This window comes from Rutidosis leptorrhynchoides, chromosome 7 (assembly GCF_046630445.1).
Source record: "Rutidosis leptorrhynchoides isolate AG116_Rl617_1_P2 chromosome 7, CSIRO_AGI_Rlap_v1, whole genome shotgun sequence".
NCBI lineage: Eukaryota > Viridiplantae > Streptophyta > Magnoliopsida > Asterales > Asteraceae > Rutidosis > Rutidosis leptorrhynchoides.
This window is the reverse complement of record NC_092339.1, coordinates 144,112,147-144,123,608: the sequence shown is the minus strand read 5'-3', so window position 1 is coordinate 144,123,608 and position 11,462 is coordinate 144,112,147.

Here is an 11,462-nt window from a genome sequence, read left to right as displayed (position 1 = left end):
AATTGAAGAAGGTGAATATGAAGAGGATGAAGACGATATCCTAAATGATGACGAACAACTTGAAATCATTGTTTAATCATTTAAAAAGTTCTACCGAAGGCCCGGTAATCATGTGCGACCTCCAATGGACTTAAAGAAGGCACCTTTTGATTTCAAGAAGAAGTTTGTAAGGAAATGTTTCGGATGTGGTGACCCAAATCACTTGATAAGTGAATGTCCCAAAAGGAAGAATGAGAAGGCATTTCTTAGAGGATCATGGGATGAAGAATAAAACGAAACTCAAGAAGAATGAAAGGAAACATGCCTCGTGGCCATTAAAGCACCAAGCTCAGAAGACGAAGACGAAGCATGCCTAGTCGGACAAATCGACAGCGAGGTTCTTCAAAATTAATATTGATAATTTCATCAAACTATGTGATTTAAGTGATAGAGTTAGTGCTAGAAACACAAACTTAAAAAGGGAAAACAACTCACTTAAGTTAGAAATCTCTAAAAGAAAGAATTTCTAACACACAAGAATGTCTTACTTGTGATGACTTAAAACATGAAAATCAACCACTTAACAAAATGGTCAAACTACTTGAAAATAAAATTAAGTTTTTAATATACGATAAAAGTGATAAGGTATCAAAGGTCAAGCAACAACAAACAAGGGTTGGGTTTTAAAGAAATTCCTTCCAATATGAAATCATCAAAACAACAAATATCACAGATAACCTGCGGTCGAAGTACAGTGAAACCGTAGGGTCGACCGCAGGCAAACCTTTCACAACGAAAGTTTTCAAAAAGGAAGAAATTAAACAATTTAAGCCATATAAAAAGGATCCCTTAGGAAGAAAAAACAACCATTCAAGAAATCCTAGAAAGAAAGTCTTTGAAACTAGGTCACAACACAAAAAGGATCACAATACTAGAATTGTGAAAAGATGGATTAGAGTAGGAATTTTTAATGTTAATCATCCTGGACCCAACAAAAATTGGGTACCAAAGATATTAATTAACAAAATATAGGTTTGCATAAATGGAGTTGTACAAGAAGAAGATTGGATAATAGATAGTGGATGTACGACACACATGACAGGGAACAAAGACTTCTTCACCAAGTACAAAGAACATAACGATGATGATGTAATCTTTGGCAGTGATGTAAGAGGAAAAATTGTCGGTAAAGGTAACATCACCAACTACAGAATTACTCTTGAAGATGTCTTGCACATTAAAAATCTAACGTTTAATTTGCTAAGTGTTGGTAAAATATGTGACAAGGGCTATAACATGACATTTACTAAATTCTCTTCACACATAACTAAAGATGGTAATAATGTCATAAATGAAATTAGGAAAAAGGGGCTTTACACATGCAAACGCAATGATTACAAACACATAGATATTTGTCTCACCTCCATTCATGACACTACCACTTTATGACATAAGAGACTTGGATATGGAAATATGAAATTAATTCATAATATATCTTCTAAGAAAATAGTTAGAGACTTGCCTAAGCTAATATATGAAAGTCATTTTTGTGATGAATGTAAAATAGGAAAACAACTCCATGATAGTCATAAGCCTAAGAAAATTATTTCAACTAAAAGATACTTAGAACTTTTACATATAGATTTGTTTGGTTCATCATCCGTTCAAAGTTATACGGGGAATTTTTACACTTTGGTAATAGTGGATGATTTCTCTAGATATAGATGGACATTATTTCTAAAAAACAAAAATGAGGCATTTGAAAGATTTGTAATTTGTGCTACAAAAATACAAAACTTACTTGGTTGTACAATTGTCACCATTCGAACAGACCATGGAAGAGAATTTGATAATGATGCCTAATTTGGAGTCTTATGATTTACATGGAACGCCTCATAATTTCTCAGCTTCTCGCACTCCTCAATCAAATGGGGTTGTTGAGAGTAATAACCGAACTCTTCAAGAATTGAGTAGAACAATGTTAAATGAACAATCAATATCTCAAAAGTTTTGGTGTGAGGGCGTAGCAACTATAACCTATATTTAAAATAGAGTTCCAATTAGGCCTTTAATGGATAAGACACCCTATGAAATTCTAAATGGTAGGAAACCCACCGTAAGTCACCTTAGGGTATTTGGGTGCAAGTGTTTCATCTTAAACAAAATGGAATATCTCACGAAATTTGAACCCAAAGCCTATAAAGGAGTATTTCTAGGATACTCATTAGAAAGTAAGGTCTATAGAGTTCTAAATAACTACACAAATGTCATAGAAGAGTCGTTAGATGTTACATTCGATGAAACTCCTCCTCCTAAGACCAAACCACTAGTGGATGACGATGTCATTGAACAAGAAGCCATAGTGATAGACACAATCCAAAATGAGTCCAACAAAGTCAGAGAAACAAATGAGAAAGAATCTCATTTGAAGACGACCCTAGTAAAGATAACTTAGAGCTCACAACTGACCATAAACATTTTAAGGGACATCCAATAGAACAAGTCGTAGGAGATATCAACACTAGAACCACACGATCATAAATCTTCAATCTAGTTGCAAACTATGCATTCTTCTCTCAAATAGAACCTAAAAACGTTTAGGAAGCCTTATTAGATGAGAGTTAGGTGAAAGCCATGCAAGAGGAATTAAATCAATTCCAAAGGAGTGATGTATGAGATTTGGTTCCCTTACCAAGTGAGCATAATATCATAGGAACCAAATTGGTGTATAGGAATAAACTAGACGAATATGGGAAGGTTTTTAGAAACAAAGCTAGGTTGGTCGCTCAAGGGTATAACCAACAAGAAGGATCTGATTATGATGAAGCCTTTGCTCCCGTAGCTAGGTTAGAATCCATTGGAATAACTTTTGCATATGCATGTGCCAAATAACTAAAAATTTATCAAATGGATGTCAAAAGTGCTTTTCTAAATGATGTCATAAATGAAGAAGTATATGTGTCACAACCTCCGGGCTTTGAAGATTTTGAAAAACCACATCATGTGTTTAAACTTAATAAAGCCCTATATAGACTCAAACAAGCTCCTAGATCATGGTATGAAAGATTTAGAACTTTTCTCATTAATCACGGATATGAAATTGGAAAAATGGATAATACATTATTCTTCAAAAAGCATGCAAATGATTTGGTTATTGTTCAAATATATGTTAATGATATTGTATTTGGTTTTACTAACGAATCTCTTAGCAATGAGTTTTCTAAGTTAATGCATGATGAGTTTGAAATGAGCATGATGGGTAAACTCAAGTTCTTTCTCGGACTTCAAATTAAGCAACTAGAAGATGGAACGTTCATCAATAAACAAAAATACATTCATGAAATGCTCAAAAAGTTTGTCATGGAAAACTCAAAGCCAATGGCTACTCCTATGGCCACTAATGCAAAGTTTGCTCTCGAAGTAGAAGGAGAATCATTTGATAGCTCCAAGTATAGAGGGATGATAGGATCTCTATTATACTTAACGGCAAGTCGGCCCGATATTATTTATAGCATGTAATTTTGTGCAAGATTCCAAGAGAATCCCAAAATGTCACACGTTGAAGCAGTTAAAAGAATCTTTAGATACTTAAAAGGTACCATGCATCTTGGACTATGGCACCCAAAGTTCACTGGTGTTGACATTATGTGCTTTGCGAATTCTGACCATGGAAGGCCATTGATCGATCGAAAGAGGACAAGTCGGGTATGTGCATTTGTTGGTCTTTGCTTAACATCATGGTTCTCTAAGAAACAAACATCTGTTGCACTATCCACTACCGAAGCAGAATATGTTGCCATGGAAAGAGCATGTGCATAAGTGCTATGGATGAAACAAACCTTCATCGATTACGGTATCATCTCTTCTAATATACCTATATGTTATGATAATAAAAGTGCTATGGACCTATCTAAAAATAAAATATTACACTCTAGGACTAAACACATGGACATTAGGCACCACTTTTTACGTGATCATTTCCAAAAAGGAAATATTGTGATTGATAGGGTAGATTCCATAGAAAATATAGCTAATATCTTTACTAAACCTCTGAACAAGGAAACCTTTACTTTGCTTAGTAATGGTTTGGGAATGATGAAACATGTGCCTTAGTAAGAATCCAACAGAACACGTGCGGTCGAAGCATGGTCGACCTTAGCCTCGACGGCACATCAGTTGACGGTCGTTTTGTCTTTTTCTCACCATATTTATTATCTAAATAACCTTTTCACCAACCCCACTCTTTCTTTAAACCCCAACCACTAGATCTCAGATCTCATTATCTCCTTTCTCACAAACATCTCCAGTGGTCCTTCAAGGTAAGCATCCAAAATCTTTAACTTTGCTTACTTTTAAAAGTTTTTTCATGTGTTCTCATACTCTTTACATAATCTTCCATGAAAATGTATTTAGTTTCTTTCATACTAATAGGAACACTTGTATTTATGCATAACCCATCCATTGTGTGAAAATTCTTTTGAAAATTATTACTAATAAGGTGCCATATAAGAACTTTTTCTTGCATAATTCATGACATTTATTTTTAAAAACCTCTCATACACACACAAATGCTTGACCAAGCCTTCATGATAAATGTCAATCTCATGACACTTTTTAATCTTGGCAAACATAAATTGAAATGATGAAACTTATCTATCTTTCCAAATATGGCACAACTCACTTGTTTTCAAAATGCGTCTACACAAGAATTAATTGACATATGTTTAGCATATAGGTTTTCAAAAACGTATTGTAAACATGATTCCTTTGCTAAAATGTTCATGTTCCTAGGAAATGACCAACACGCGAAGACAGTGTGTAGCATATCACTATTAACAAATGGAAACTAGAACCCTTCTTGAAGAAAGAGTCGTTCACTACAATGAGTTTCCAAACATTCACACGTCATTTACTCAAAAAGGATGCCTCTCTTTCTTGAACCTAGATGAAGTTATATACCTATCTCTTATTCGGTTATTTTATACCAACTTTGAACTTGTCCATCCGGAACGAGTCAAATATCAAATTTGTAAAAAGACTCATTCTTGGCCTCTCTCTTACTTTGCCTCGATCATGAAGATTCCTTCATACGATCGTCGTTTCTACACTCCTCGAACCGATTTTTGATCATTGCATAATACCTACCAGACACAAGAATTACTCTCTACCATCACTAACTAGGGTATACCTCACAACCTCAACCATTGAATCCTTGTTCAAGACTCCAAGATCTGCCGTGATCTTCAACTTCTCTTGACCATCATTCGACACAACATCTTTTGTAGGGAGACTCCTATCAATCATCTCTCGGGAACCGAAGTGGCCCTTCTATGGTCCTTTCTCTCCAACGACGCCATGAATGTCGCATACGTCATGACTCAACGAATGAGCAACCTCCGTCAATTACCTAATCGTTCACTAGCCTACTCTATCCATCTTAACCACCTATTTCGACACATTGGTGTGATAACTCCTCCAAGGGTTCCTCATCCCGTGTCAACCATTCCGTTCACTTTATGGATTGAGACTCCTATCATAACCATTTCATCCAACACTGATGACTCCACCATGTCTGATGCCGTTAGCACCGATACTCATTATGTTTAAAAATGTTGGTTATGAGAATATTAAGAGCGGGTAGTTATGTCACCTAGCTTATGATTGTGACTTATTATGACTTATTATGTTGCATGCACTATGTACTCTAATTATTACTCTTATGTTTACTAATCCTTTTTCTATGAGCCCTATGTTATATAGTTCAGGGGGAGCTATACGTTCTTTTAAGATTCAAGGGGGCGCTATATGTTCTTCCACTATAAGATTCAAGGGGAGTATTACTCTAGAGCGCGCTTAGTTCCAGGGGGAGCTAACCTTTTTGCTTCGAAAAAAGAGGGAGAAAGTGTATGGTAAGTGATGTTAACACATTTGTTGTACTGTACATCTAAGCACACTTACTTATGTTTGTCATCATTAAAAAGAGAGAGAATGTTGGTTAGTGATCCAATGATAATATTCAAATGTTAATCACTTTATTTTGATGATGACACCAAGTCTTAAGTGCTTAAAAGCATATAGAACAACACAAGTTCACAAGCCTACATGGTCTCTAGCAAACGACCGATACACATAATAAACAAGTCAAAAGAGTCCTTTAGGAAGTACAAGGCTAGGTCCACGGTCGACCGCAGGTCAGACTGTAGGTGTCCTGTACCTTGGTTTCTAAAAAAATAGGTACACCGTCGACTCCACGGTCGCCCGTGGATTGACCACAGTTTGTTCAGTCCAAATTTCTTGACCAAATAAAGTTTGACCATGTCGGGGCATCTATAATTCATGAAACCTTTTTCAATATACTTAGAATAGTTCCCCCTTCATATAAAATAGAGTTTTGGTCTCTAGGATGTTAATCTCACTTAATCTCAACTAATAACGTTTAATGACACTTTAGCTTGTGATTAAGGTCAAACACATAAGTATTGCTAAATGTCTTTTTGTACATAATTGCAATTCATCTTTTTTAAAATATATGTAGACATGATTAGGATGGTCATTAAGTCCCAACTATAGATGCTCTCCACTTGATTAATCATTAAGCATTAATTACATGATAAAGAATGTTTATCTCTTTATGATTAGTGTAAATTCCCAGAACTCATCATGTAAGACAAATTGGTCTTATATGGAGTGTTGCAAGTAACCAATGAAAGCATATACTTGCAACCAAATATTGACAAAAGCTTCGAACACTTGTGATATGATATTTGGAAGCTTGTGGTTTGTCAAGGGATAAAAATCTGCATTTTCTATTATGGGAAATCAATGACACAATAGAAGTACAATGAGACTTTCCTCTTTTGCAAGCATATGTCAACTTCCATGAATGTATCCAAGATAAACGGGTTTATGCAGGTTGTTTCAGATGTTTTTGGCTTCTAATTGCATCCATCCAATAAGACAAAGTGACAAAAATGAAGGTCTCAAACGGCTACAAGATCAGAGGTGAGAACCTGCATGGTCGACCGTGAGGCGAGGTGTAGTGACCCGTCCTAAACCACCTGGACGAAGTCATCAACATTTGGTCCCATTGCGAGGCGTTGACTTAAATATGCCATGAATGACTCCAAGTAATATCTCTAAAATGAGCAAATGCACAGCGGAAGATTTCTTTCATACCTGAGAATAAACATGCTTAAAAGTGTCAACCAAAAGGTTGGTGAGTTCATAGGTTTATCATAAAAATCTTTTTAATATATTAATAGACCACAAGATTTCATATTCATAAACATAATACACTCGCAAGTGTATGTAAAGCATTCTAAGTGGTTGAGCACTTGGTAACCATACTTAACATTTAATCAACGTCGCATATTCCCTTTATTATGAAATCTCACTACACCGTACCAAGTGTAGTCACCAAAACGAAGTACTGTACAACCGTTGAATACTAGTCGTCCAATCCGGTTGGGGTTGTCAGATAATTAAAGTTGAATAAAGTTGCTAGAATGTAAATTACGATAATTAAATTGCGATAAATAAAATGTAATCAGTTAGCTAGGAACAGTTAGCTGGAACAGTTAATGTGGATTCTTAACAAAATTTCTCATAGTTAATTTGTTTGTTTCTAACAAATTTTATTTTGTCCAATGTTTTCTTCATTATGCCACTTGTTGGATTATAAGAAATCAAAATCCAAATATGAAATTGGATAAATATGGATATTCTGTGGTGAACGGATACGTGTATCGGTGGATGTAAATAGGATAGTAAATGACTGTTGAATCAGATTCGAAGAATATACAATGTAACTTATTAATGTGAAATCTAAATATTTCTAGGGTATTACCTACCCGTTAAAATATTTTCACCATTAACAGTTTGTACGAAAGAATTTTTAATCACAATCTTTATGAAAATATACATACATATATATTCTCTTCAGATGTAATCATGGATTTAATGAGTTAATATAATATTAATCTCATTTGATTTTCAGTTTGAGCTAGAATAAATAATCTCTAAAACTTTAGAAATTACATAATCTTCGCAGAATATTAATGAAGTTATGATTCAATACTTCATTGTTCATTGTTGTTGGTACTCATTGGTATATATGGTGCGTATGATGTTGTGTTAGTGGTAAAGATTTTGATGTTGAGGTGTGGGATGCGAATGTTGATGTTGTTGATGGTGGTGCTGATTATGCTGCTGGTGCTGCTACTGGCGTTTGTAACCTTCGCACCATATTCTCTAAAGCCACTACCCGAGCGCGAAGCTCGTTGACTTCTTCTATTACACCGGGGTGACTGTCGGTCGGAACGAGCGGATGAATAAGGTTTAGAATTTTAGATATTATGTAATCGTTGCGAGTTATTCTGGAAATGAGGGTGGAAAATGGTGTTTCAGATAGGTTTGTCGGTAAGTGCTTCAGGTTCTTCGCCGAGGGTGAATAAGGTTGATGGAAATGATTACCTTCTTCTCGTCTCCATTGATTAAGTTTATTTCGAATCCATCAGATGAATTGGGGATGGCTGATTGATTGATTCATTCTGGTGACGCTGCTTCTGGGGCTGGAGTTGGACTCCATATCGGAATCCGAGGGACTTGAACTAGTTGTGAGTTCCATTGCGAATGATTGAATAAAGGATTTTTTGATATGAAATGATTTTCAGATATCGGATGATATTCTAATTATATAGAATACCTATACATAGTATAGAATATCCCGTAGATTACGAAGGGAATTAAGGAAACGTGTCAGACAAAACTTAATGTGATAGGATGTGAATTTGTCTGTACATCATCTATGCAATAATTGCAATAAGATGCGTCGAGACTGATAATGATAAGTAGATATTTTTCGACAAATGGTGGTAAGCATAAACTTTTGACATGCAGACCAGGTTCAAGTCTAGACTCATTAATATAACCTAACAACTACTAGGTCGAAGTCCAGACTCATTAGTGCACCCTAACAACTACTAGTTAGACACACTAATGCAAGACCTGGTTCGCTACGACCACCGCTCTGATACCACCTGTAGTGACCCGTCCTAAACCACCTGGACGAAGTCATCAACATTTGGTCACATTGCGAGGCGTTGACTTAAATATGCCATGAATGACTCCAAGTAATATCTCTAAAATGAGCAAATGCACAGCGGAAGATTTCTTTCATACCTGAGAATAAACATGCTTAAAAGTGTCAACCAAAAGGTTGGTGAGTTCATAGGTTTATCATAACAATCTTTTTAATATATTAATAGACCACAAGATTTCATATTCATAAACATAATACACTCGCAAGTGTATGTAAAGCATTCTAAGTGGTTGAGCACTTGGTAACCATACTTAACATTTAATCAACGTCGCATATTCCCTTTATTATGAAATCTCACTACACCGTACCAAGTGTAGTCACCAAAACGAAGTACTGTGCAACCATTGAATACTGGTCGTCCAATCCGGTTGGGGTTGTCAGACCCGATAGATCTATCAACAGGATTCGCGTTTACAATACCCATGTAAATAGTAGTTACCAAGCTACAGGGAAGTATGCCAGTGGTACAACTCAACGTAGAATATATTTTTAAGTACTTGTGTCTATTTCGTAAACATTTATAAAAGCAGCGCATGTATTCTCAGCCCAAAAATATATATTGCAAAAGCAATTAAAAAGGGAGCAAATGAAACTCACCTAATGTATTTTGTAGTAAAAATACATATGACTATATTGAACAATGCAGGGTTGGCCTTGGATTCACGAACCTATATCATTTGTATATATATTAAATAATATAAAGAACCTATATTAGTACTATTTTAATTGTTATGTATACATATATATATATACTTTCATATTCGTCTTAATATTTTTATTATTTAAAAGTTAATTAAATATGTTATACACTTATTTCAAAATATTATTTATATATATATATTTAAGTTTATATAAGCTAAATTAGTATTTAAAAATAAAATATTTTTATATCTATTAATATATACATAACTTATAAATATACTCTATTAATAAGGATTACTTATAATTATATTCATGGTATATTTATGATATTTTCTATTTTTCTTATCATGTATATAATAATAATAATATTAGTAGTAATAATAATAATAATGATAATAATAATAATAATAATAATAATAATAATAATAATAATAATAATAATAAGATAATATTAAATAAATAAATAAATAAAAACATGTATCTACCTCAAAGAAGTAGCCCTTAAATGAATGTCCAAGCCCGGGTTTGAACCCGCGACGTCCCGCTAATCCAATAACATGCTACTGATCATTCATCTGTTACTTGTTATCTGAATTAGTTTGTATATTAAACCCATTAATTATTTTTCTTCTTCTTCTTAAATTTATCATCCTCATTTTCATTATTATTATTTCATGTTATCGTCTTCCCTTAATAACATAATCGAGCATCATCTTTACTTAAATTCAATCCATCTAAACATCACCATTGTCATCTTCATACGACATCATCCAACACTATTTCACGCCATCACCAACTCGTCATCGTGTCATTATTATCGTAACCAATTATCCTAATCATATTTAACTAGTATCTTTAGTCTTTTAATCATCATGATTCACGTTCATCACCCATAACTTATCTTAATCATAATTGAAATTGCTAACATCATCTAACACTCGATCACAGTTTTCCTCATATCATGATCATAGTCATTATCAATTTCTTGGCCCAACAACATATTACTTACACGGTCCACTTATTATGAACAGACCCACTAACAATTCATAAGCCCAATTTGTAAGTCCAAAGTAGAAATAATACGGTAGCTTGATAACAATTCCAACAGCCCGATTACAGCTCATTTCAAGATGTAGGGTCTGCTAAAAGTAATGAATGTGTAAGGGGTGTTTTGAGATCCAAGATAAAGTCGTTCCTATCTGACCCCTCCAGTTGTTATTTTATTCATGCAAATCAACAACGTCACTTAAATCTATGGCCCAAGTATCTCTACCGAATCCCCCAACGGTCCATAATGGTTTTATCTTGTTACAATACTCGTGATATACCAGCAGTAAGTGAAGTTTAATAATTAAACTTTATCAAAAGGGAATTTGGCACATCACCTTAAAGCTTCATTGGTCGGCCACAATTAGTCCCACTTGATTATTTAGTGGATGCCTTTTATTATTTTAAGAACAAGTTGTCTAAAGTTTATAAATTGTAAACGCACATGTAGGCCTTCAATTAATAAATCACGTTGGCATAATTTTTAATCACTCCATATGTTCTCATATTGTCCCACTTGGTTTCGGTTGTGAAACAGAAATAGAATGGTAGATAGGTGTAACAGCAACAATCGTAAATAGCAGTAGTCAGTTATAGTTACGAAGGTGTGTAGCAGTCGATTTTTATGTTGGGATGTTGGTGATTCATGATGTAAAGTGAAAGAACATAATAGCAGCTGTCGTATGTAGTAACA